General features: G+C 41.2%; 1 protein-coding gene across 9 annotated transcripts in view; it reads left to right on the forward strand.

Annotated features, from left to right (window-relative positions):
• MTCL1 (microtubule crosslinking factor 1) overlaps positions 1 to 26,534 on the forward strand; it is a 112,534-nt gene that overhangs the window by 13,764 nt on the left and 72,236 nt on the right. The window lies entirely within an intron of this gene.

The following is a 26,534-nucleotide window of genomic DNA, read 5'->3' on the forward strand; positions in this document are numbered from 1 at the left end:
ACACACGGGCATTTTAGTCTAATTCTTACATGAAATGCTTGCTGATATTCCTTGTATGATTGCCCAAAAAGTCTCCTTTGTTATATATCTCAAATGTGTTGGTAGTTTAGAAACAATAGAGAGGTAGTTGAGTGATGCCAGGTCTTTTGTCCGAGGCTTCTCATAGGGCTTCTATCCCACTTGAAACTGGTTTATCAGAGACTCTTTTGCTACTGGAGCAAAACAATCTTTGATTTGACTCTAGCTAGCTCTGACTTTCATTTACACAAAGTGAGACTTACACCTTCTTGAGAGTCAAATGAGGTGTGTTTGATTAGTGTCTGAGAGGATGCTTCAGATAGGCAAGCCGCTGTTTCGGCTGATGCTCTTCAGTGGTGACGGTGGGAGCCACCAGCATGAGCTAGGCAGCAGGAATGTGGTCTATAATGTATAAATAACATTGCACTTAAGGCGCTGAAGCGCTCTCTGAGAAAAGGGATCATTTCAATTGGAGCTAACACATAGTCATACTGAGTGAACTGACGATCCTTGGAATCAAGTTTGCTGAGGAGCAGGGTGCACTACAGGAAAGCCAAATGCTAACCATGTCTCTTTGCTGGAGCCCACATCCTGGTCTGTAGCAGTATTTCTGTTCTCTTAACAGTACAGCAGATTGGCAGCTCACAGCCTCTGCTCTGTTTTAGACCAGATTGAGATAGAACATTTAAACGTAATGAGGTAAGGCATTTATCCTCTGAGCCTTGGTTGGATTTGGAGAGCTGGTGTGATTATGTGTTATTTTAATCTTTCAAACAATGCTAGCAAGTCAACTGGCACACAGCCTAAGTTTTATAAGGACAACACCTATTTAATTTTTTGCACTTGGGTTACAAGGAGTCTTAGAGTTTTAGAGCATTTTTAACCTAAAAGGACAGATCATCAGCCAGCATAAATGGTAGTGTTGCTGTGTTAATTTAGATTACGTAGGAGTCTCACACAGAATTCTGCATGATGTTTTAGCTGTTTTTCTTTCTCAGTGTTATTTGTAAATGCTGTTCTTAATGGACATTATATTGTGTTACAGGGTCTGCAGTTGATATTCCATAGAAAAATACCATGTCATCCATGATACTTAATGTATTGCTGGTTGTTGATCAATGCAAAGGTCCACTAGATACTGCTTGATGGTCTTTGGGATTAAACAGTCTGAGAAACTAAGTTGTGGGTGAGCAGTGGGAAGGAAACTGGTCCAGCAGTGCTGGAGTCTCAAGCTAGATCTAACTAGGCTGAATTTGCCCTGCTGCTTAGGTTGCTGCAGCCTAGCAGGGCAGAGGAGCCCTAACTCATCTATCTCTCTGCTGCACTGCAAATTGAACTGAATATACCCTTAACTTGGAAGCAGATTAGAGGCAAAGGGTGGAGAAGAGCTTGGGAAGGGAGGAGCTGGCAGGTAGAATGATGGGATTTCACACTGATCTGGAGGCACGGTGGCGCATGAAATGTAATAGTAATGGTAGTAGCAGCAGTAGATGTTGTCTGGTTTTTCATACCATGTGTGGTGGTTTCTCTAGGAGTTGGAAAGAGTTTCACAAGGTCACAGTAGGTGAGAAGATGGAGGTTCGGGTCCTCAGCAGGTCACACAAGGACAGATGAGCCCTAAGTTTGAGAAACGCTGTGTCTTGTGTACAAGATAAGCATGTGTTTGCAATGTTGTTGGTGTTTCTGAAAAATAAAAATGAAAATTATCTTCCCTCAAGTTGTGTTCAAATAACCACCAGAAGCAGTGCCTCTTTAGGAACATTTAATGTGTACAAAGCTCTGCAGGAATGTATTATAAACATATCAGTGGGAAAACCAGTGATATATATGTCAGGAGAGAAGTGGCCCAAAGGCCATGTAGATTCTTCCCAATCCACCCTGGCTATGCATCTTGTCTATATAAAGGCTGATGCTTAGAAGGAGCATCTTTTCTGTCCAGCCTGGGAGCATTGCCTGGGACCTGGTTAGACAACATTCAGTCTCTGGTATAGTTCACTGTCACCATATGCTGATTTTCTGTAATGTCCTTTACTGTTCTCAGCCTTTTCCTCTGTCGTTCTCTGACCAGCAAAAAGGTTTCCTCACATCCATATTTATTGCTTAATTCGGTGCCAACTCCTGCTTTGTCCCTTGGGTCCAGTTTCTTGCTGCAGTAGATGACATAAATGTTGATTATCTTCAATGTATTTTGAATGCAGATACACCTTTAGGAATTGTACACACCTCTGAAAGCACTCTTTCTTTAAAGCTGCCTTCTTTTTTTTATCATAATATTTTGAAGTAGTCCTAATTCTTGATATTTGGTGCTGTTACATGTTCTTTTACCCCTATACCTGTTTCTATCTCCAGTGGTGCTTTCAGCAGGGCATTTTGGGTGTGAAATATGTAGCGGTTTGGTCAGTTTACATAAAATTCTCATTTCATTCCAAAAAGCCTTGCAGTTTTAACTGGGAAATTAATTTTAACTGGGAAATTAGTTTTGCCACCTCCTGACCATGTAATTCCAAGTTCTTGTATTAGTAGGTATGAGATAGGCTTTCCCCTTGTCACTAAATAACATTTTGCAGTATGTCTCAGCTTTGCAAATATTAGAAGCAAAGTTATTACAAAAAAGAAGGGTGACAAGAAGTCACCTGCCATGTCCCTAGCAGTGTTCTTATCTCCTCTTCTACTACTGTTTTGTAGCAAATGTGCTTCCCTCCCCAGTTCCAGATGCTTTCGGATCCCATTTCATGCCATGCTTTCAGAAGCTTTTGCATAATCTATAAAAAACACATTTAGACTCTTGTTTTGTTCTAGTATCTGCGAGGTACCCCTCATCCTCAAAATATTCCTGACTGTTTTAATAAGGAGCTCTCAGATCATCAGTGAGTCACTTACAGATTTTTAAGATAATGTGACCTTTTTCCCTTTTTTTTGTCCTTCCATAAGGGTCCTCCATCCCTCCAGCCTTTTGCAGCATCTTCTATAGATGTATTTTGAGCTAAGATATGGATTGGTAAGGACTTTTAACCAGTACTGGTAGATCTTATCTGCTCCTGATGTCTTCCAGTTAGACACCATTCTTCTCTGAATGTCTTCATCAGCACCCTGGCATTCAATTTACTTAATCATACCACTCCGCTTCCTTTTTTTTTCAGTCCTCTTAGCCAAAAGTTAATATGCTGTTTTCCTTTCCCAGGATGCTTCCTAATTTTTTTTTTTTTTCAGATTTTGTTTGTTTACTGGCGTGTAGGTGCATCACACTGCTGCTCTTGCCTGAAAGCTTTCTACTGATTCTTCTGAAGCTACTTCTTTCACTGCATAATGCTTTTTTTCTGAACATTTTTTTACTTTACTCACTATACCAAGTTTTTCTGCTTCAGTCTTCTCTAACTGCTGCAGCACTGTGGTTTCTTGTGGTTTTTTTTTTTTCCTACGATTACATGTACCTACTTTTTCAGTTTCCCTTTTTCAACACTTCCTTTTATTTTTTTCACTGTGAACTTTTCAGCTGGTTTTGGGCTTCCCTCTGATGCTTTTTTTTGTGGCATTCTCCATTAGAGCTTCAGAGGTTTCCTACTGCTGTGAACACTTCTTTGTAGCATATCCTTGCAAACTGGGTTGCCTCTAAGAACTGTCCTTTCTAGGAATTTGCTAGGATTTTCTGTGACTTACCAAGGCTGCTGCTTCCTTATAACTGTAAGAGGCAAAGGCAGTGTACCCTCACAGATTTGGTAAGTACACATATCACTGCCACGGCTTACTTGCTTTTTTCTCTTCTTGTCTGTTATTTGCATCAGCACTTGAGTCTATAGCCTGCCAGGAGAGAACAAAACTCCATCACTAACAGATTACCTCAGCAACATCCCAGCAGCTATCATTTTCCCTTTCCTGATATCCTAATTCAGCTCATGAGAAATATTGATGTATATTAAGAATTGAACTTGGTCAACCAGCAAGCATTGAGAAAAACCCTTTCTTTGCACCAATGCAAACTCTTACCAATTCTCTTCTGAGCATTTACAAACCAGATCCTTTCTCAAAGGTTTGATAACGGCAAGTGGATTTTCTTTGAGATCTGAACATCTTCCAGTCAACATCTAACCCATCATAAGCATGATTCCCTTGGAGCCATCAGGGCATATTTAGAGAATGTCTTCTTTATATTTTCTTAGCAAAGATATTTCACAACTAGGTTATCTATCTTTAGTGTAAGTTTAAACAACTATGAAATTATGCTTGGCAAGCAAGGAATGCCTTTGGGTACGGTGATCATTAATTCCTCTGCAAGTAATACCTCTCAGAGTCATCCTGTCTCTAAAAACTCCATACCTGGGGAAGAATAAATCACTTATGCTATATGCTGTTGAAGTGGTCTGAGATAGCATAGGACCTACTCCTGTTCCCAATGAGAAGAATGAGTCAGTGGCTTATTTGCAGCTGCTAAACATGTATTTATGTGCATTCTTTGTCTGGGTTTGGCATTGTGATCTGGGAAAGAGAAAGAGGCATGGCTGTGGCAGTGCTGCTGCTGCTAGGGAAGGGTAGCCCTGCCAGCCCGGACAAAGAGAAGGAAGAATTAGGGACAAGGGTAGCAGCTGCAAAAAGGCTTAACATAAGTGCTATGAACAGTTTAGCAAGAAGTGAATGAGAATTGCGTAACTGGGAAGAAAGGGGGATTTATTGCTTGTGGGATGGCCACACGGAGCAGGTGACTGTCTGTTGCTGCTGAAAGCAGAAGGACTGGGGAGCAACCGGAGGTGCTGCTTTCCTGTTCATAAGGAACTCTGGCATAGCAGCGACCTCCCCTGTGATACTGAGGTTTTCTTGGCCAGCTTTTAACTTCAACTGAAATCATTTGTGCTTCGAGCCATGCAGGTTGTTGGGACCATTAGAGGCATGAGTGCCATTTTCCAGGCGTGTTCTCTCAGGAAATCACTTCCAGTTGTTAAAGAACCATGACTGCGTCTCGTGTGCACTGGTGTTCTTACAAAGAAAGGCAGAGGCAAAATGGGAAGGCAAGAAATACTGCTTCCATTCGTTTCTGCATGAGAGGAGAGAAGTGCAAGTCCACTAGCCATTAATAATGTCTCCAGCATATCTCTCTAGGACACAGACTGAGATGAAAACCAGTACGTATTGTAAATGTGATTTCCCAGGATACCTGTGGGCTTTTTAGGGCAGTGGCTTCTCTCAAGGCTTTTTCATCCAAGGCTTACTTGCTAATAGGGATACTACCATGCTTACCCTTTCCTCCTCCCCTGCAGCATCTGATTTTTTTAGGCACATTGAATTCAAAGGAATTTCTTGTTAATATATTTGTTCCTTTTAACAGATTGAAAAGCGGCATTCAGATGCTTTCAAAAGTGATAGAAATATATGAGAAGAGATGAAATGTCTTTCAGGCATCTTATTTAGAGACAAATTTTGCTCCAAAGTCCACGTGCACTACTTTGTTTAACATCACTATTTCCAGATAGAAGAGTTTAGTTCTATAAACAAAACATAGCAAAATGAAATCTGAAGGTTACTTTGTATAGCAGAGCATGACAGGCTGATTTTCGTTGCCTTGAACCATTTAAGTAGGCCATGTATTTTTTCAATACATGCAGCACACATGTAAAGTGTGATTATTCCAGTCTGAGGTCACTTTTTTTTCCCCTCTTGTCTCGCTCATAGAAATACATGGGTATGGTGCAAAGTAATACACATATGGTGAAGAAGTTTTGCTTAGTGAAGACATACTTGTTTGTAGAAAATATGCCCCATGTTTTCATTGTTTAGGACTTCATATGTGTTTATTAAGGTACCACATGATTTTCTTCAGTCATTTCTCAAATGAAACTCTCACTGGGGTGAATATACTATTTTTTTTTGTAGTATGTGACTTTTGTTAGTCATCAGGGAGTTTAAATGGTGGAAATTTGCTGAGAGGCAGGGCAAAAAGTAGACTTGTAAGCTGTAGGTTAAAATAACATTAAAAGGGCTAAGCCAGATCATCATGTTGACTCAGTAACCCTGCTTAGAAATTACTGCTTGTGACAGCTATAAGTAATGAAGTCTTCTGCAATAATCATAACAAACCCATTAACTGTATTAAAGTTTTACTGCAGCACCATTTTGTCTCCAGTACTTTTTTTTTTGCTGTGATAAATAATGAATTGGTGCCTAAACCACAGTGAATGATTTATAAACATTATGGCTTTTCAGGAACTGTACAGATAGTGAAATAGTCTGCTCGGTGTTGCTACCAACAAGCAGGGTGGAGGGAAGGCAGGGGAATGGATCTGACTTAACTCAAAATCTGTAGAAGTTAAGAAGCAAATTCAGTAATGTATTTTTTTGTTTTCCAAATGGATTATAGTCTACGTGTTCTGTTACACTGTCCATATTTCTATTAAGAAGTTCAAAAAATAAACAAGAAAAGACACCAGAATTTTCTAATGTTTTATGCCAGTCTGTTAATGCTCATAAATATATTATCCCCTCACTTTGAACAGAATCTGCATCTTAATTCATGCTTTGTGAAAGAAATTGCCACCAAGCTTTGGATAGCCTTTATTTTCTAGGCACTTATTTTTCTACACTTAACAGTAATCGTGTGACACTGCTTCCAAATCTTACTATAATGTTTGAAGTGAGAGTTTTTGAGAGAACATAGTACTAACTGCTGATCAGATCCAGGGTTTTATATCCTGCAAAAATGACAAATCATCCTGGTACTCAGCCTGAAAAGACCCTCTGCTCCCAGACATGGATTTCCTCTAACTCATCCTCTTCATGCTACTCCTAAATGCTCTGATGGATCTCAGTTGGCCCTCACATATGGAGAAATGATGTTTAAGTGATGACATTTACAGCAGGAACATCTACCATAGCTGCATGATTGTCCCAAATACCAGTTAGTTATAAGGAAGCCTTCTTTATAGTAGCTGAAATTCTTCTATGCTCTATTTTCATATGTTTTTCTTCCTATATAGCACAATCTTTAAATAACTGACTGCTGTTCTTTCAGTAACAGAAACTGATATAGAGATAACCTCCACAGAGCTGAAGTTGTGTATCAGTGTCCCCGCCCTCCACCTTGCTACCAAAAATAACCCTGCTGTCTGTCACATGGTCTTCAGCAGTGACAGTGCAAACAAACTGTAGCCTTTGTGACATCTATATAGAACTTTCATGAGAAAAATATGGGCTTATTTTTTTATTCCTTCCCTTGATCATTAAAAGTTTTTTTTTTTCAGCAAGCCCTTGTAAAAAATTGGTTGCAAACCCTTCAAGTGTAGTTCTAGGGGGGAAATGTAGAGCATGCTCTCCAATTTCCAAATCACATTTTAATCGAGGCATAAGTTCTTGATGAAGACAATATCCTTTGCTTTCCCTGACAAGATGTGGGCAAGCCTTTGTCCTAGGGCAAGCAGATTTTTGCAGCATGCTGCTGTTCTCTGATCAGAAACTGAGATTTAAAGATGGAATATCCACAGCTGAGCATATATAATTGGGAACATCCCTCACCTTTCCACTGTCTGGTGAAATTTAGGTCAGCCACTGTCTGATAACTGTACACCTGGGAAGCATCTTATAGTGTTTGGGGTGGAGATGGGTACCCAGGGCATCACAGTTCCAGAGACATCTCATGCCCCTCTCGCTTTCCTCCCATGGCTCACAGCACAGATCCTAAGTGAATCTGGCCTTGAGCATATCAGGAAGCTCCAGATGAAGGAAAGGGCATATAAACCTGTAAAAAAGCACCTGTTGTTTGACATTTGGTGCAGGCTGGCATCTCTGGCAATCTTGGTGCTGCTGGTCCTGCAAAGCGCAGCTTTCCTGATGTGCTTTGGCTGGCTTATGGTGAGCAGACACCAACTGTTTTCATTTCACATCACCAGTAATTTAATCCCAGCATCTGGAGCTCTGGGTAGTAGGATGGAAAAGAGGAAGAGACAGTCTGTCTGGGTGAGAATATGCGTTTTTCATGATGCAGAGTTATGAAATTTGCCAGGTTGCTTGTGGTTCTTGTGGTGATGCTGCATGTAGGAATACATGTTACATTGGAGTATTGGTAGCCACAAGGCCAGTGCTGTCCGGAAATGCTTAGGCAGTGAAAAGAAGTCAGGGCTATTGATTTTTATCCTTTGAAAGAGTTAATTGATTATTTCTTTTCTCAAATGAATTATTTACACTTGCTTTTCTAGCTCTATTTTTAAAAAGAGAATGTAACTTATTGCACAGATAACTCCTGAATAATTAACATCATACTACTCAGGCTGTCAGAGAGTGAATGAGGGGGAAAAGATCGGACCATGTTGGCAAGTTTGCATTGCCTCATGGCATGGAACTGGGCTTTCCTCTTTCCCTACGGCTGCCACTATGCCGGTAAGCCTGGCTCTGCCAGCCAGAGTCTTGCTGGCTGCCAGGCAACCCAGATGACAGTGTGTCACATGTTGCCTGGATCCATCGAGAAGTTCTCTGTTCCCCTGGAATGGAGAAATGGAGTCAGTTGATGCAAGTAGGTCATGGAGAGGGTTTATGTGGCAAAGAGGTGTAATTGAGCTGTTGGGAATTTTTAAGGAAGCTCTAATCAGTACATTTTGCTGCTTCCTGTACATAACCTGTTTCCTTTGTGCCACAGATGAGGATACATTTATGCATCTTGCTCTTTTTGCAAACCCAATACGTGCCAAAGCAGTGGCGTGTGCAGTATTTCAGCCCCTTTCTCATCCCCATAGGAGTGATGCCCATACCTCACAGATCCCAATGGGTTTTGGTGGCGGTTATATTGCCAGGGAGCTCAGTGCAAGGCTGGCATGTTTTTTCACCCCATTCCTACATTCAGCTTGCAGAGAACTGCCTGGAAAGGAGACAGTTTTTATTCTGTGGGAGGAAGCACAGCAAAGCCTTCTCTTGATTTGAGTTTGGGTTTGTGCCTTGGTGTGAGAAAGCCTGAAGTTTCTATTAATATCTGTAACTAATAGGAACTAATATCTGTGGTTCATTCAATCCGGAAAAGGGACATTATCTGCCCTTGACAGGTATATTACCTCCAATTTCTGTGTTTCCATTTTTCTTTACTGCATATTTTGTTTCAAGATGAAAGCTTGAGCCCAAATGAATACAAGCACTACAAGATATTCTCACCCAAGTGGGAAAATTTTAGGTCTGGTGAAAGTAGCTGGAGCTGGGGAGGGTAAATTGTGTTGATATTTAGGGACATCAACATAATGTCTATGTGGGCAGGAGCCCAGCGATCCATCTGAGATTGCCAGATGTACGTATTGGTCTATTTAAGGGCTGTTTCTCAGGGATGACTCCAAAATAGTTACAGTCCAGTCTCTTCAGTGTGCTCTTGCTGCAGTCAGCTGTGCTGAGGAAAACTGGATCTTGTGCAGAGATTGGTGAAGGCAGCTCTTCTCATCATCGCTGTATACAGAGTTCAGGGTGAATTTCCATCCCTGAGTTCAAGTGTGTAAAACTGGCAGACTTTGGAGTGGTGAAGGTGGGAATAAAGTAGTTTATTGGCATGATAAAGAGTTCTAAGGCAGATTTAAATCTGAAAGCCTACAGTTACCTTTCTCATTAATGATTTTCATCATATGTAATATATATATTTAGGTCAAAGATAATTGAAGACTGTTTGTTTGCCCTTTCACTTTTCAAGAGACTTGTTCTTCATAGAACTATAGAATAATTTGGGGTGGAAGCGACCTTTAAAGGTCATCAAGTTCAACCCCCCTGCGATAAGCAAGGACATTTCCTACTAGGTCAGGTTACTCAGAGTAACAACTGTCCAGCCTGACTTTGAATGTTTTCAGGGATGGAGCATCTACAGCCTCTCTGGGCAACCTGGTCCAGTGTCTTGCTGCCTTCGTTGTAAAAGTTTTTTTCCTTATGTCCAATCTAAATCTACCCTCTTTTAATTTAAAACCATTGCCCCTTGTCTTATTGTAAAATGGCCTACAAAAGAGTCTGTTCCCATCTTTCTTGTAAGACCCTTTTATGTATTGAAAGGCTGCAATAAGGTCTGCTTGGAACCTTCTCTGACTGAACATCCCCAACTCCCTCAGCCTTTCCTCACAGGAGAGGTGTTCTTTTCCTCTGGTAATTTTTGTGACCCTCCTCTGGATCTGCTCCAACAGGGCCCATGTCTTTCCTGTGCTGAGGGCTCCAGAGCTGGACACCATACTCTGGTTGGGGTCTCACGAGAGCAGAGTAAAGGGGGGGAATCACCTAACTTGATCTGCTGGCCATGCTTCTTTTGATGCAGCCCAGGATGCAGTTGACCTCCTGGGCTGTGAGTGCACATTGCTGGCTCATGTCCAGCTTTTCATACACCAGTATCCCCAGGTTCTTCTCCGCGGTTCCGCTCTCAGTGCCTTCATCCCCCCAGCCTGTTTTGATACTGAGGGTTGCCCTGACCCAGGTGCAGGATCTTGCACTTGGCCTTCTTGAACCTTATGAAGTTCACATGGGCCCACTTCTCGAGTTTATACAACTCCTTCTAGATGGCATCCCATCCCTCAGGCACATAAACCACACGACTCAGCTTGGTGTCATCTGCAAACTTGTGGAGGGTGCACTGGGTTCCCCTGTCTGTGTCATTGATGAAGATATTAAACAGTACTAGTCCTAATATGGACTCCTGAGGGACACCACTCACCACTAATCTCCATCTGGACACTAAGCCATTGACCAATACCCTCTGGATGCAGCCATCCGACTGATTCCACATCCACTGAATAGTCTGCCCATCTACCTGTATCTCTCCAGTCCAGAGAGAAAGATGTTGTGGGGGACCATGTCAAAGGTCTTAGAGAATTCAAGATGGATGACATCCACAGCTCTTCCCCTGTCTGCTGATGTAGTCACTCCGTCATATAAAGCCACAAGGTTGGTCAGGCAGGACTTGCCCTTAGTAAATCTGTGCTGGCTATCTCAAATCACCTCCATGTGTTTCAGGTGCCTTAGCGTAGCTTCTAAAAGAATCTATTTGATGATCTTCCCAGGCACAGAGGTGAGACTGACAGGGTGGTAGTTCCCAGGGTCCTCCTTTCTAAAGGAGCCCTTCTGTTTTTACATTACCATGCCCATGTTCTTTTATGATGATTTTATTAATTTGTTGATTATTCCCAAACCAAAAGATGTCATTCATATTACCACAGGGATCAACGAACAGTGGGCAGTCGTAGGGGAAGGTTCCCATGTTACTTTGGGAAGGGACAGAAACATAGGTCCCACATTACTTATCAGGATGTGAAATGATGGAAATCATTTGCGGGAAAGGGTTGTACCTTGACCATTATACATCAAAATTATAAAATGATTGCTCTTAAGTTTTCCACTGTTGTGTTCTACTGTCAGGGTATGTGACTATAGTTTCTAGATTACCTTCACAACAGAAAGGAAAAAAAAAAAAAAAGTAGTTTTCTAAAATAAAAAAAAAGGTGGGAAGAGGGTCAAAAAAACAGGTTGGAGGGCATCTTTGAAATGCCTAGCACATCAATCCTCCCTTTTGGTGTCTTCCATCTCCTCAGATGGCCATGTGTCAGGTTTGCTCCCTCCTCTTCCGCTTGTTCCTCGTTGGTGGGATTTTCACATCTTCTCTTCCTTTTCTTTCTTCTTTACCTTAGACTTTCCCTGCTCATATAGCAGGTACAGAGGCTATGTCAAACTCACAATTCTGCAGTACATGCAAATAAGCCCTTGATCTTAGGGGCAGCTGCGATGGGCCGGACTTTAGGCATACCTTGGGACAGCATCTAGTGCTGGGAGCTGGACTACACTGTTTGAAAAATTACTTTACAGCTGTTGCCAGGAGTTTTTTTTCTCCCCTAGGTCAAAGCCTCAGACAAGTGCAAAAATCTTTAAATAGGCGTTTTTTTTCTGTGCTGTTTCTGGTTGTACCTGCTCTCAGTTTCTGTGGATATATTGCAAGAATGTTCCTTTGCTGGTATAATTTGTCATATACATTCTGGTCCTGATTGTAGTAAGTGCAAAGACCAAACAAAATGAAAAAACATGTCAATGAATATTAAAGTCATGGTGGTTTTGATGCTACGATGTTGGTTTCACTCCTGGATAAAGTTATGCCTCTCTTCAGCTTTGTTTGAGTTGATAGTCCATCAGTCCACACAGCCGTAGAGAAGACAGCAATTCAGCCAGCACAAATTCAGAGAGATCCTTTGCTTCTCTTGGCCACAACTGCTGTAAGAATAACCATATGTACCAATTTGTGTATTCTTGGGGGGCAAAAAGTAGAAAATAGAAGGAATTTCTGTGGTTCTGCATAGGAAGATAAGGCATCAACACTCCTGCAGCTGCCTTTCATTGAACACAGTTTTGTGCTGGCGTGTTGTTGTAAGAAATGGTTACGTTGTGTGAACTGCTATCCTTCCTAGTCAGTGTGAATAAGCTCTGTGAAGAACTTAGGCATTGATGTTTCTTTGCTACAAGATGATTAGGAGAAAAATTGGCAGCAATTTTCTTAGGCAAAGGGTTTCTTGTAGGATGAGCATTGCTGGCATGGACATTTCACACATGCCTCATGTCTTCACAGATGCTTTCCTTACAAGCAAGAACAATAGTCAAACTGTGGATATGATAGCCTGCAAGTATCCACAAGTGATACTCCACGAGCATCCACAACATAATGCTCCACAAGAAGTACAATACTTCAAAGACTCTGGTACTAACAGGAACATCGCTGTAACGTTACTACATATTTCGTAGTGAACACAAACCAAAAGAGAAGGAAAAATAAGACATTTCCGTACATTATCTTCATTTTCTTTAACCCACCAGCATGTAATTCTCAGCATATAAAGACTGACAATGCTTTCTAGGATTCCCTGAGACTGGTTATTAATAAAGGCATTTTCACAACTGAACCTGACAGTCTGTTAACTGGATTTAAATGTGGGTGTCGATTGGATCTTGGCACCTTTATTCCAGGTCATCAGCCAATGTAATTGAAGGGGACAGGAGCACTAATTAGAATGCAAAGGTTGTCATCATATTACAATCTGCTCTTTAAGTTTGAAGCTGTCTTTTCATCCCTTTCCTGGTCTTCAACTGATGTAGATCCTCATTTGTTCACCCCAGTTCTTGCTCTGAGATCCTGGGTTTTACTCAGCAGCTCAGCAAGAAGAGGGAAAACATGAGATTTCCGCTTCGGCAATCAGGAGAGGAAATAGTTCAGATAAATCGCCCACAACCAAAGGCTCATTTTACTCCTGTCTCAGAAGTCGGAACTGCTGAGTGAGGAGGATGTGGCAGTAACTGCTTGTAGTTTTTTGATGGGGGCTATGGAATAGAAAGCCTCAGAATGCCTCTGGTTTAGCTTTAATTTTCTTTTCAGGGGCTTCTTGTGTTGTTACTGCTCGTAACTGATTATCCACAATCAAGACATTTCAGACAAAGCCAGTAACAGTAATATTTCTACTCTCCCTCTGAAATTCCTCATGAAGATATAAAACCTTAAACCAGGTTGCCAGGTTGACATTCACAGGAATAATTGTGTTTACCATATGAAACTGCTGCCTTAAAAGAGACTAGGCATCATTAGGGATTTATTGAGTTTCTATTTTCTCCATTAAAGAACCAACTATTATTTTAAAATGAGAGATTTACCACAATGAAATCATTAGTGACTGTGCATTTAGTTTTTTTTTTGACAGCACTGCTAGCTATTACAGCCAAGCAATCAAACACTGCCTCCATAGCACACACAGCAGTGACAATTTATACTTTTCCTCTTTGATGGGAGATGGAGAATTTGACCAGAAGTGAGCAGACGTCAGAGTGATCAGAGCTACTTTTTTTTTTTTTTAAGTTCATGGTTTAATAGCATTTTTACTTTTTACCTCATTTTCGTTCTTTAATTGCAGACCTAGTTTTTCTCATGGCTGAGTGCACATTATGAAGGCAGCCTAGGGGAGTGTTGTGATGAAGAAATGCGAAGTGAAATATCACATTACTGCCCATGTAGGGAAAAATCAGTCCATGTTAAGCTTTTTAGGACTTTAGCATTCAGTTCATGGGAATTTTGAAATATGGGTGAACCTGATGACTAATTATGTATTTACAAGGGATTGGAGGTAGGGGAATTGAATCCTTGGAGGTGTCAAAGGTTTGATTGCTGTCTGTCTGCAGTTTTTAAAGAGAAGCTGGCTATGCAGCAAAGGCAACACAAGCCTTCCCAGATAACAGTGATAATCTCCAGAGGCAGACTGTCCAACAAAAAGATTTTTTTTCCTCTCTCAAACCACTGATTATTCTTGTAGACCTGATGAATTCTTCAGACCAGTACATACGCGTCAAAGCACCCATTATTTTGCTTTCACATTCAGTAGCAAATGAGTGCATGAGGTTTGGTAAGGTAATTTGATTACAACCAAATAAAATGTGAAGGTTTCAAGTGTCTTGCAATTGGAGATACTTTCAATAGTATAAAACCCTCCAATTAGCTTCTTCTGGTGGAGTGCCTACTCTTACCCACGTGATGTGGGATCCAGCAACCATGCAGTCTCTTTTCCACTTCTATGATATCTTTTTGTCAACTCCAGAGTGTCAATTCAGCATTGCAGCAACAGGTAACCATCTAAAATCTGGACTAGATGAGCTTGAGCATACCACTTTAAAAGGGCATTTTTGTTCTTGGAAACTGTATGTAAAGTAGTGTCTGGGGCTTGCCATTTGATCGAGCAGACCTTCAAAGTAGATCTGTTTAGTGTACTTTTTGATTACTAGTCCTGAAATCTCAGCATGGAATGAGGTTTGTTCATAAACAACGGTGAAAAAACATTCTGCTGAACAGACTGTGTTCCTTGGCATAGATCGACTGTTCTCTGCTATGATCAGTGGAGGTAGCCTCTTCTTACAGTAATGCATCTGAGGGCATGAGCCAACCCTTTTGCCTTTGGTAGCAGATGCTAATTCAGTCATCTGCACAGAGCTTACCTACTTAGAGATAGATATATTAGCTGCAGGTTGCTGCCTCTCTTCTGCTGAGTGCTTATGCTCTTTGGTGGGCTTGGAGCATTTGCTGGATGAAAGGCAATGGAGACAAAAGCTCAAAGTGAAAATTCACCTGTGACAGTGAAAGTATGTCTCCTCAAAACATTTAATAGTTGCCTGGGATTGCATGCCTACTGTGTATTTTGTCTCGTAATTGTCTGCAGAGTTCTCATGAAAGGGAATGAGGAGAGGGACAAAGATTATGATGCCCAGATTTTTAGAGAGTGATGGTACAAAGAGTGGGATTGTGGAAACAGAACAGCTCTTTCAGATATCAAAAGTGATAGATTGCATCAGCATAATGATGCTCAGCAGAAGCAAGTGAGTAGCAGAAAAGGAATGTTATTTCAGTTATGCCATAAATTCACTTTTGGCTGGCATAGACAGCTGTCAGAGGGCAGACAGAATTTCCTTGCTAACCTTAATGAAATAGAAGCACACTGGTATAATTTGCAATTGGCTTTTCTTCTTTTGTGCAGCAGAGGTTGGAACTTCTTTTGGCATGAAGTTTGTTTCCCTGGAAGCATTAATGTGTTTGCATTATTCATTCCCTGCTTTTTTACACTGCGAATTTCCTGTGATGATCTCACTATGTTTACAGCATTCCTTGTAATGGCATAAACAGAGATTGATGCCCTATTTTCATATTTGGGTGTGGTAGGGAACAGTCACATGCAATTTGCTCCTTAGCAATGCAGGAAAGCCCAGTCTAATATCAGTTTAAGACTCACTTCAGGTGCCAGGTAGATCCTCTGCTAATGCCATCAAGATTGAGGACTGTCTCCACTAAGTTCCAGGGGGATTTAAACAGTAGCAGGAAATGATAAAAGAAGAAAGAGCATGCTCAAAATAAATGTAAACTGCTATTGATTACTATTGCAGCTACAACAAAGAAAGTCCATGAGAAAAAGAATCAGGAAAGTGAAGGGCTGTTGTGTATGCAAGAATTTCTAGTAATCTTAAGCAGATTTTTTTAGCCAATATAACTACTTAAAGTATGAGTAGCTCTTTCCTGCTCACAAAAATGGAAAGAAAGTATTTCAGAGTGTTTACTGACATTTAGTAATGTATTTGGGGCTATGAAAATGTTTTCAGTCAGAGACCCACACTGTAATTCACAGAAGTTATTTATCACATCATGGAGTTCTCTGTGTGATTTATCCCAGGCTTACTGATGGGGAAAAGTGAGGAATGGGATTATTTAAAATATATACTACTTCTGGGGTTTTTTTCTGTTTGGTTCCTGATCTCTTGAGTGGGGATAGCTATTGGGCTTTGAGGTCCAACTACGATGCAGTGAATTCTTATCCTTTCAGTTCAACTACAGTAGTTTGTGTTTGAAAGCAGCTTTATATTTTATTTAGGTTTTGAGATTAGAATTGTAATATCTGTGCATGGCTAAAGAGTTTCTGCCCTGTTTGGGTTTCCTTTTGTTGACAGCGTTCCAAATCACAGTTTTTAACAGCAATCTTTAACCCCCCTTCCTTGGGTGTCTGCTGCAGAAAAAGTGTTTCTGCTGCTGCCTACTTTACTCCCCCAGTCCAAGACAAAGTGACTTCTGTACTGGCACAGAGGGTTGCCAGCGGCAGAAGCTATTACAGAATAGCTTGTTGCATAGACAGCATAAACAAGTCACCAGTCTGTGAAACTCTGCTACATGATTATCACCGAAGGGCAAGGATTTAGGAAGACTCAAAGGAGACTAGACACGCATCTGTATGAAGTAAGCAACCAGACCCGTCATATGAGTGCAAATATTACCACAGGTTCTAGGAATGAAAGCAACACTGGATGTAGGATTTCAGTACACATTAAATTTGGAGATTTACCTGGGGTGCCATTAGCTTGAAGAGATTTCCTGCAGAAGCCTTCTCTTTTGGGTACCATTAGTGATCATCCCCAGCTTGCTTCCCAGTGGGAATGTGCAGGTGTCTCTCAGTTTGGTATGCATAACCTGCTAAAAACATACTCGTTGAAGCTGAGAAGTTTTACAGCCCCAAATCCCTAATAGAAGGGATAACATCTGAATTGCCCCTAGACTGAAACTCCAGTTCCATATTTTTCTTTCATCTGAGTTATTAGAAATCCTCATTCGAATGTCAAAAGTCCATTTCTATAATGTGTTTTGGCATCTCATTTTTTTATTCTCAACTCAGCTTCCAGACATTGCTAGTTTTTCTTACTTGATGCTCATCTTCTCCTCAGGAACTTTAATTAAAAATAGTACATACTTGTAGTGCAGTTGCTTTTGTAATTTTTCTCTGGCAAAATAAATTATAGTAGGCTTTATCATCTTGCTGCTTACAGATGGATTTATTTTTAAGTGGAAACTGCTAGGTGAACATCTAATCAAGTAATTCAATAAACCAAGGCTTTTATTTTTTAATATTTTCTCCCAATGGTGAATGAAGGAAAGGTACTGTTACAGAATTTCTTGGAATTCTGAGAGTCCAGCTTTTAGTTGGTGCATGGATTTAAAAAGACTTTTTAGCAAGGTTTAGACTATCATCTTGGATGTATAAGCTTTATCTTGACTGTAGTAAAATAGGATTTAGTGCTGCTCTGTACCTTCCCAACAGAGTTAGAGTAAACAGGATTTGTGTGGGTAGGTGTATGAGAGGAACAGCTGCATAACAGATCTACAGTCACTTCTGGACCCTGTGGGCTGCAGCATCAGGGGGGTATTTGGGCTCTGCGTTCATGCAGGGAAAGAGCTGCTGCTCAGTCCCAGGCTCAGGTCAAGCTCCTTCTCCAGGACTTTGAAGGGATGGACCCGTTATAGCAGAACTTAGCACGGCTCGATGGGCACCACCTTTTGTGCTGGGATTGGAGAAGCCAAATATAGTGATGAGTCAAGCTCCAGGCAGAGATATGTGTAGTCCTTTTCCTTGATCTTTGAAACATGGTAAAAAGTGTCCTCAAGGTTTTAAAATCATTTGGTTAGGGGTTATATAAAATCTGTTGTTGTTCCTCTTTTTACATTTATCAGCTCTAGTGCAGGAGACACAGGAGTAGTAAGTATGACCAAGGCATAGGAGTTGTTCTCACACAGGTGGGAAGCGGATGGAAAGAATTAGACAGACCAGTTGCTGGGTATGCAGGTTGGTGGCACTATGGAGAAGGTGAGAAGAGGACAAGAACTAATCCCATTCCACCTCAGCACTGGTTGGAAAATCAGACACAGAAGATTTTGGGATTTTATTACATCTTTATTAATTATTATGGTGAATTCCATACTGTCCTGAGTCACTTAGGAAACGAACCAGTGATCGCTTCCCATGTCTCTGGTAGGCTAAAAGTGATGGGCAGGTAGGATGAAAAGATTTTTGTATGTGTTCAATAAATAAAGCAGTGCTTAACTGCTTCCCACAAACTGCTGGTCCCCAGGCAGACCTTCACAGCCTGACAGATTCACCTTGCCTGACTTCTTCTCTTCTCCCTAGAAGTGGATAGCATCCAACTTGTTCTTCTCCTAATTCTAACCTTCATGCTGTCCAATGGCAGCACCAGTCTCCTGCCCTCACACTGCATCTGTTACACAGGAAAATGGAGCAGCATTGCTCTTTACACCCCTAATGGCCCCAAGCCCAGGCAAGAACCACTTTTCTCTGCACTAATGGAGAACCTAGAAACAAGGACAGTCTTGAAATGAGTCTTAACGTCCTTCTTCATTGGTAGGTTTGGTTTAGAAATCCTTGCATATGTGAAAGAGTGGATGGTGACATGGAGGATCTAGGAGTTGAAGGCTACCTGAGAAGCAAGTGTGCTTCCTATCAAGCCCTCCCTTTGAATAATGTTAGACAAAGGGGGATTAATCACTGACTTGCAAAGCACCTTATTCGTCAGGTTAGCATTGAGATGCAATTTTGTTGTTCTTCAGGAATTTACCATGCTTCATATGTCTACTTCTAACTCGTGTTGTTTGTGTCCAGTGACTATTCAAGTGGTAGATTGAAAAGGTGACATGAGGAGGTCTTTACTATTAAGTTGAAAAAGGCAGAAAACTTGAAGATTTGGACTTCCTTAGAGGCTATTCCTTTGAGCCAATATTCAAAGGCATGGAATATCAGAGAATTACTGATATCAGACCCAAGGCTCTCTTGACCTACTGCATAGGTTCCGTCCCTGTGCAGAGAAATTATGTGTGGTCTTCGCTGAGTGAATACTAAGATGTGTACTAAAAGGACACAGAAACTGCAGTGAGAGCTGCCTGGAGCTGTTAAAAAACTTGGCTTTCTGACATGTCCGTCCCTCAGACTTTGCAAACACACAGAGTATTCATCTGAGGATGCAGAGATGTATATTCCAGCAAATCTGTTATAGCATGCAGTGGATGCTTAGAAAGAAATTCCTGAACAACTGGAGGTGGAAAGTCTTCAATATTTTCCAGTGTAAATGTTAATGTATGTAGCAGACAGAAGGAGTATTATATGAAAAGTTCACGCTTTCAGATTTTTCTGGTGCTGACCTATGGCAAGGAGGCCAGTATTTGCATTATTTCCATGTTGTTTTTTTCATAAGGGAAGGGTGAAAGCAAAGAATAAAGAGATTTCAACTTGAAGCCATCTGTTCGTTTGAAAGCACGATTTAAAGTGGAAAACTGTTTAGAAGTAGAAGGGGTTGAAATCAATATCTGGCAGGGTAGAAATATTTTTTTAATTGCAAAAAAACCCCTTCCAGTTAGAGATAGGTATGCCCAAATTTTTCTGGAACACTTTTTCTATTAGGGAGACCATTATAAAATGCTAGGTTTTGCTACCTTGAATGCAAGGGTATTATTATCACTTTATGTGGCCCCAGAATATCCCAAATACTTCATAGAAAAGACAGAAAACAAGTCCTCTGTCATAAAGACTCTACAGTTTAAAAATGAAGCTTACGTTAACTGTTTCAACAGCCAACGAATAATTTTCTAAACTATTGGCTGTCATATAGCTGGAACTTTAGCAATGATAAACCCTCTAATGTTTTCCTGAGACGTGCCGTGGAGTATAAATATAATGTAAAAGAAGATTTATGCCAAGAAGACAAAGTTGTTTATGAGTACGCACTGAAAGAGATTGTAATAAAGTCTTACTCAAAGCTCCTGCGTGGACTCAGACTGTGGGCAGGTCTCCTATGTATGCGTGAGTCAGGGGAATGTATTGCCAACTGTGAAAAGGCAAGCAACGTTTGCAGTCTCTCTCTTCTAATTTTCTCCTGTAATGTGGCTGCATCATTGTTCTTCCTAACCAACTCTCTTAATTTAGCTATGATAAAGTACCTCTGTAAACCTTCATGGTTCACGCTGACCTCCTGCATAGTGACAATGAGATGTAAACCCTCCCCTGGTTTCTGTCTTTTATTTTGTTGACTTTTTGTGTTCTGTTAGAGGTTGTTCCAGCTGCTCTCCAAAAAGTTACGCATATACCAAATACATTAAGATTGGCAGCTACAGTTTGGATACATTTTTGTGCTGTTTCCAAAATTCACTGCTAAGTCAAGGAGGCCCTTGTCCCAAAAGAGCGTGAAACAAACAAATCCAAGTCACAAGCACGCACAGTGTTTGCGAAAGTAGAAGGTACTAGCTGAGTAGCACAGTGTGGATGGTTGCGGTTCTGCCCTTCCTTATGTGCCACAAGACATCACACTCACTTGGGTTGAAAATCCCACTATATGCTCCCGACTCTCTGGTGGTGGACTCTCACCTCCAGAAGTCTCTCAGTTACTTGGGACAGGGGTTTACCAAGATGCGATCATACCTCCGTACATCAACTCTGTTATTTTAAGTCTAGTTCTCTTGATCCTTGATGCTGTGTATTTTTTATGTGGATACAGCGTTTAAAACTGAGGGTGGTCTGAAGCTGTATCTGCAGTTCTGCATAATGACTAGTGAAGTGTACTCCTGACATGTTGCAGTTAAGGGGTGTATGTGCTGCTAATGGCCAGTCTTAGGGCACCTTATGATAGCAGGGATACCTCTAAGGAGCAGTCAGGGATAAGTCACCATTACTTAGTCACTGTACACAGAGATAGAGAAAGCTCCTTAGAGTACCTCTCAATTCAGACTGGGTGCTCTGTATTGAAAGTTTAAATTCAGGCCAGAATGGATCAAGTCCTTGTGATTCCTCATGTTTTGGCCGTATTGGTGAATTATGTGAAGAGAGTTTCGATTAGTCATTTGAAGTTGTGCATCTTCTTAACACTGGAACAATTCTTGATTTACAATCCCTCTGTAAAGCAGTGTTCACAACTTGAGTTAATCTTAGGAGGTTATGTTGAGTTCCTGTCCAGAATGTCTGAAACTTCCAAATTAAATTTCCAGTTTTGGAAACAGGCATGTGATTGTTATTCATCGCGTGCAATAATGACCTCAGTCCTTTTTCTTTGAGTGAATTTTCATTCCTGGAAACTTATATGAAACTTATATTCGCTCAATGTGAGCGCAGAACAGATGAACTGAAGTTGACTGACTGGAAAGCAGCTCTGCAGAGAAGGATATGAGAGTCCTGGTAGACAACAAGTTAACAATGGGCCAGCAATGTGCTCTTGCGGCCAAGAAGGTGCATTAAGAAGAATATGGCTAGGAGGTCGAGGGAGGTTATTCTCCTCCTCTACTCTGCCCTGCTGAGGCTGAATCTGCAGTACTGCATCTAATTCTGGGCTCCTCAGTTCAGGAAAGACAAGGAACTACTGGAAAAAGTCCAGTGTAGCACCACAAAAATGATCAGGGGACTGGAGCATCTGTCATGAGGAGAGGCTGAGCGAACTCGATCAGTTTAGTCCAGAAGAGAGAAAACTGAGAGAGGACCTTATCAATGCTTATAAATATTTAAGGGGCAAGTGTCAAGAAGGTAGGGCCAGAATCTTCTCAACAGTGCCCAGTGTGACAGGACAAGGGGCAACAGGTACAAACTGGAACACAGGAAGTTCCACCTGATCACGAGGAGAAACTTTACTGTGCAGGTGACAGAACACTGCCAGCTGCCCGGGGAGGCTGTGGAGTCTCCTTCTCTGGAGATATTCGGAACTCGCCTGGACACATTCCTGTGCAACATGCTGTAGGTGAACCTGCTTTAGCAGGAAGGTTGGACTAGATGATCTCTAGAGGTCCCTTGCAACTCCTGCCATTCTGTGAATATGGCTACAGCCCATTAATGTAAAAATGAGACGCTTAAGTGAAACTGAACACAGCTAGTAGAGACAGTAATGGATAAGTAGGAGTATCTATGCTGTCATATTCAGTCCTGTATATAAAATATGCATATGTAGGGCATGTAGAACATGCAGCAGTATTATACGTTATGACTTGGTGGGCACATCCATGGAGATGTATAAGAAATGTCCAGTAGAAAAAGGAAAAAAACGTAACAGTGGTCTAGTGGCATTACCTCTCTCCCTCAACTTACTTTTCTGCCCACTTTGAGCAGGTGGATTTGCAGAGTAGAGTCCTTTGTCTTCTTGAAGTGACAAACTGCCAACTGGACAGGTTTTACACCAGCCCTAAATTTGCTCCCCCTCCATACCATAATAAGCCCTATGCCCATTTAGGCAGCGACCCCATATTTTGCATGGCAGTCCAGCAAAAAAGTTTCTTCCTCTCACCTCTTCATGGATTTCATTCCAGGGAGAAGAGCTTAGTCTTCTCCTTTGACAGAGCACTTGTTGGGCACTGATTTCTCCGATGGGGTTACTTGTGTTCCTCCATCCATCTGATCTCTCTGATCCTCATCAGGTCTTTACACTTATTGTGATAAAGACTTTAGTCAGATAACCTTACACCCTTATTTTTTGTTGTTTATTTTTTTCCATTTTTGTGATGTAGCTTTTTTATAACAATGGCCTTGGTACTCCTGGGTCAGTCAATCTCAAACCAAATAAAATTAGCAATCTGGCGATGGATGCCTGTGGGTAACCAGGCTCACTTGAGTCCTTCTAGCTCCCGGGTCACACTGCCATCAATACAACTTGGGCTCATCATTTAATGAAAAAAATTGAATTGTCATATTGTTTAATGTTCCCAGAAGGAACAACTTAGATTAGAGATGCCGACACATACTCTGGGTTATTGTGGAGGTTTTAGGCCTTTATCCCGTCGTACTAGATGGTAAAACCAGAAATATATCCTGTCGTTTGATGAACACAAGCCCCTGGAGTACTTGCTTTTCTTAGAGGAGCAGGAAAATCTGCTCTATCAGTTTGCTCTCAAAACTCCTCCTTTTGGAAAAAGTTATCGTCATACTCTGATTATTCCAGCATCACTGCTGCAGAAGTAGCATATTTGTAGCTTCCAGTATTGCAACTGTTCACGCTTTCAGCTGCATTTTCAGTAGAGAGACAATAATGAGGAAAAAAGGTCCGTGTAGGAAGTATGTTTTTCCAGATCTGTCCAGACTTAGGATTCAGTTGGAGTAATGAGGAACAGATGAACGCTAACAGTGTGTTTTTTGAAGTCCCCTTTTAGTGAATCAGCTTTGCTTGGAGCAGTTGTCCACAGTGCCTTTAGAGACAAGTGGACATACTCAAGGTGCTTTAGCTAAACCGACAGATAAGCAAGCATCACTTAAGCTTTACTCATCATCAGAAGTTTCTGCTAGTTTAGTTGCTCTTAGCAATTCCTGTTTGGGAGTTTTCTGTTGCTTGATCAAATTAAAAAATGTGGATTACTGTTGACTTTATATAGTGCTTCAGCACACTGTTTAGCATACTAGATAGCACACTATTCAAATAAGGGGTGACCAAATCAGCTTGTTCCTCTTAGTACAGGGGTCTGATCCACCTTCCTGGTACATGGGACTGCTCTCACTAAGCATAGGTTATTAAAACAGGTGTAGCTCTTCTACCACCCTAATCTCTACATTGTGATGTTATTTAGTGCTGCTGTTGATCCTTGAGAGCTGGTTTGTATCCCAAAGCTGTTAGGTTGGTACTAGCTCAAGGCTTATTATGCCTCTTTTCTTGCATGTCGCAAACATCTCAAAAGCTCATGGGGAAGGCATCAGCCTGAAGAAAGAGGGCCCACACATAGTTATGAGCTGAACATTTTATTAAAAAAATTAATGGAGGCAGGGTGTATCAGTCCTTTCTCCATAAATCTCTTCTTTAAGTCTGTAAGTCTGGCAAATTGAACTTCTTTTTAAGCATCAGAAAAATGGCAATGCTGACAAAGCTCCTTGGGGTAAATGTTTGCCTCACCAAAGTCCAAATGTGAGTCCAGATGCGGTCAATACCTGGTATAAAACCATATGCAAGAAATACAGGCTCAACTGAGATTAAAAAGAATATCAGAAGGTGGTTGGAGAGGTACTATGAAGTACCTTCCCATCCAAAGAGCAGCCTTCCCTAACTTCACTTCTGAGGTCTGAGTTAGCCGATGCTTGCTGGTTTGAGACAACAGATCAAAAGGAGTGTGAATCCAAAAATAATGATGCACATGTACTGAGACCTTATTTTACAATTTGGTATACTCTTTGGGGTTTTTTTACATTTTAGAATATTCTTGTTTGCTAAAAGTGCATAGGCATTGCCTGACTACTCAGATTTAGGATCGTAGTGACACTGCTTGAAAACGGGCAAAAAAAATCTGAAGGAAAGTCCTGAAAGGGCTGCAAAACTTCATATTTGAGGTCTGAAACTAGCCTATGGCTGGTAAGAATAAGGAGGACACTTCTTGGCTGGGCAGACTATCCGTATTAACTTGCCATCAGGTTTCTTACCCATTTCTCTGAGGCAGCTGGTGGTGTCTGCAATGGAGATGTGATACCGGAAAATGGATGGACAACTCCATTAGTCTCTCTAGCTTCTTCTTACATTTCTGCTAATACAGTGTTTGCATTTAAAGGCATTCAAGGACAGTTCGCTGTCCTGAAATGGACCCATTATTTTGAGAGAGGTAAATTGGGTAAGGCAGACCAGGGAGCGTCTGTCTCAGTTCATGTATTTATGATAAGCTTTTGCCGAGAGTGAAGCTTCCCCTGTTTTTTTCTGATGCATATTCAGCATCTCTTTTCATTTGTGATGGAAGAACAATCCAACACGAAGATTTTTAGTATTGATTACTCACTTCACAGCTGCAGCCATGGTTTTGTTTTTTAATAATGAGTGTAATTATCACCAGCTAGGCTTGCTTGTGGTGGGACTTCGCAGCTTGGATAGATTGCACCTTTTTTATCTCATGGGCATGGTACATTTTTATTTTTCCCTGTGTTAAGATAGGAACAGTTATCTTTATTGCTTTTTACAAAAAAAAAAAAACCCTAACAAATAATTAGCATTAAAATTAGATTACGCTACTTTAAAAGAATAAGGTCATCAGCATAAAAACCTTTACGGGAAAAAGAAGTGTCAAAAAATAGCCAGTTTTCACAAAGAAGACAGACAGATGGTTCGCTCATTAGCAGTAGACTCCTGAAATGCCCTCTCTTGCTTTTCCTTTTTTTTGTAGCTGAGCTCCCTACTGTTCAGTAGGTCATTGTCCGAGGAGCTGATGAACTTTAAATTGAATCCTATGATTGCACAGCATTCAGGGGAGCACAGAATGTGCTGGCGTCATTTTGTTAGATGGGTGGGGATTAATCAATCATTCCTTGGACAGAAACCCCTTAGGAATCCAGTGGGAGCTTTGAGGGCCCAGGCCAGCATGGAACTGATGTCAGACTGGTCCACGGATAAGAGGGAACAGTGTTTTGATATTCTATAGTGTGAAGATTACAGACGTTTGCAGAGAGTAGGGACTGATCATTTCCCTACCAAATGATGTGACTGAATAACATGCTCTCTTACTCTTCCAGAAGTGGCTTGGAAGAACTGGTAGGACATGAAATAATGAGTTTAGTTATGGACTAGATAAGCAGCAGCTGGGGCAGGCTTTAGAGTAGCCTCATTAATTGTTGGTCAGAATGTTACTTCCAAGTATAAACCTAATTTAAATGTTTATTGTCTCTTACTGCCATATAGCTGTCATTGCTGTCACGCTGCTGTCACCCCTTATGCGAGTCCCTGGTTGCTTTTTCTTTTGTCAACAAAATCTTACAACTGATCTCTTCTTGGAGTGTTCTCTAATATAGGTTTTCAGACCATAGACCTTCCTTATATATCCATTTCTCCATGAAGGGAAGTATCGTTTTTGTGGAGAGTCCTTACGCTTGCAGCCTGTCCCAGTGAGATTCAGGCCCTTTAAGCTCTTTGGAAGCCACTGGTACCAACTAAGAGAAATGACTAGAAAAAACTCCTCCACCCAAAGCAGCCTTTATGGTCTTACATCCAGAAGTGAAGGACACCAGGGATGCACAGGGTTCTCAGGGGAAGTATGTTCCTATCCTCTTGATGGTGTGCCTGTTTCTCTGCAGGAGTCTTCATACCAGCAGCAGGCTCTTTTACTGAGTTCAACATATTTTTCATTTTATGAAGGTCCTTGTCTTTTGACAGAACTTAAAACAGGGAGATCCAAACGCTCTTTGGCTCCTCAGAGCCATAAACCAGGTTTTGCAGGGAATTTCATATCTATATAGAATTTTTTTCTTCCTCCTCTCCTCTCCTCTCCT

The sequence above is a fragment of the Cuculus canorus genome, chromosome 2 (assembly GCF_017976375.1).
Source record: "Cuculus canorus isolate bCucCan1 chromosome 2, bCucCan1.pri, whole genome shotgun sequence".
In the NCBI taxonomy this organism is placed as follows: domain Eukaryota; kingdom Metazoa; phylum Chordata; class Aves; order Cuculiformes; family Cuculidae; genus Cuculus; species Cuculus canorus.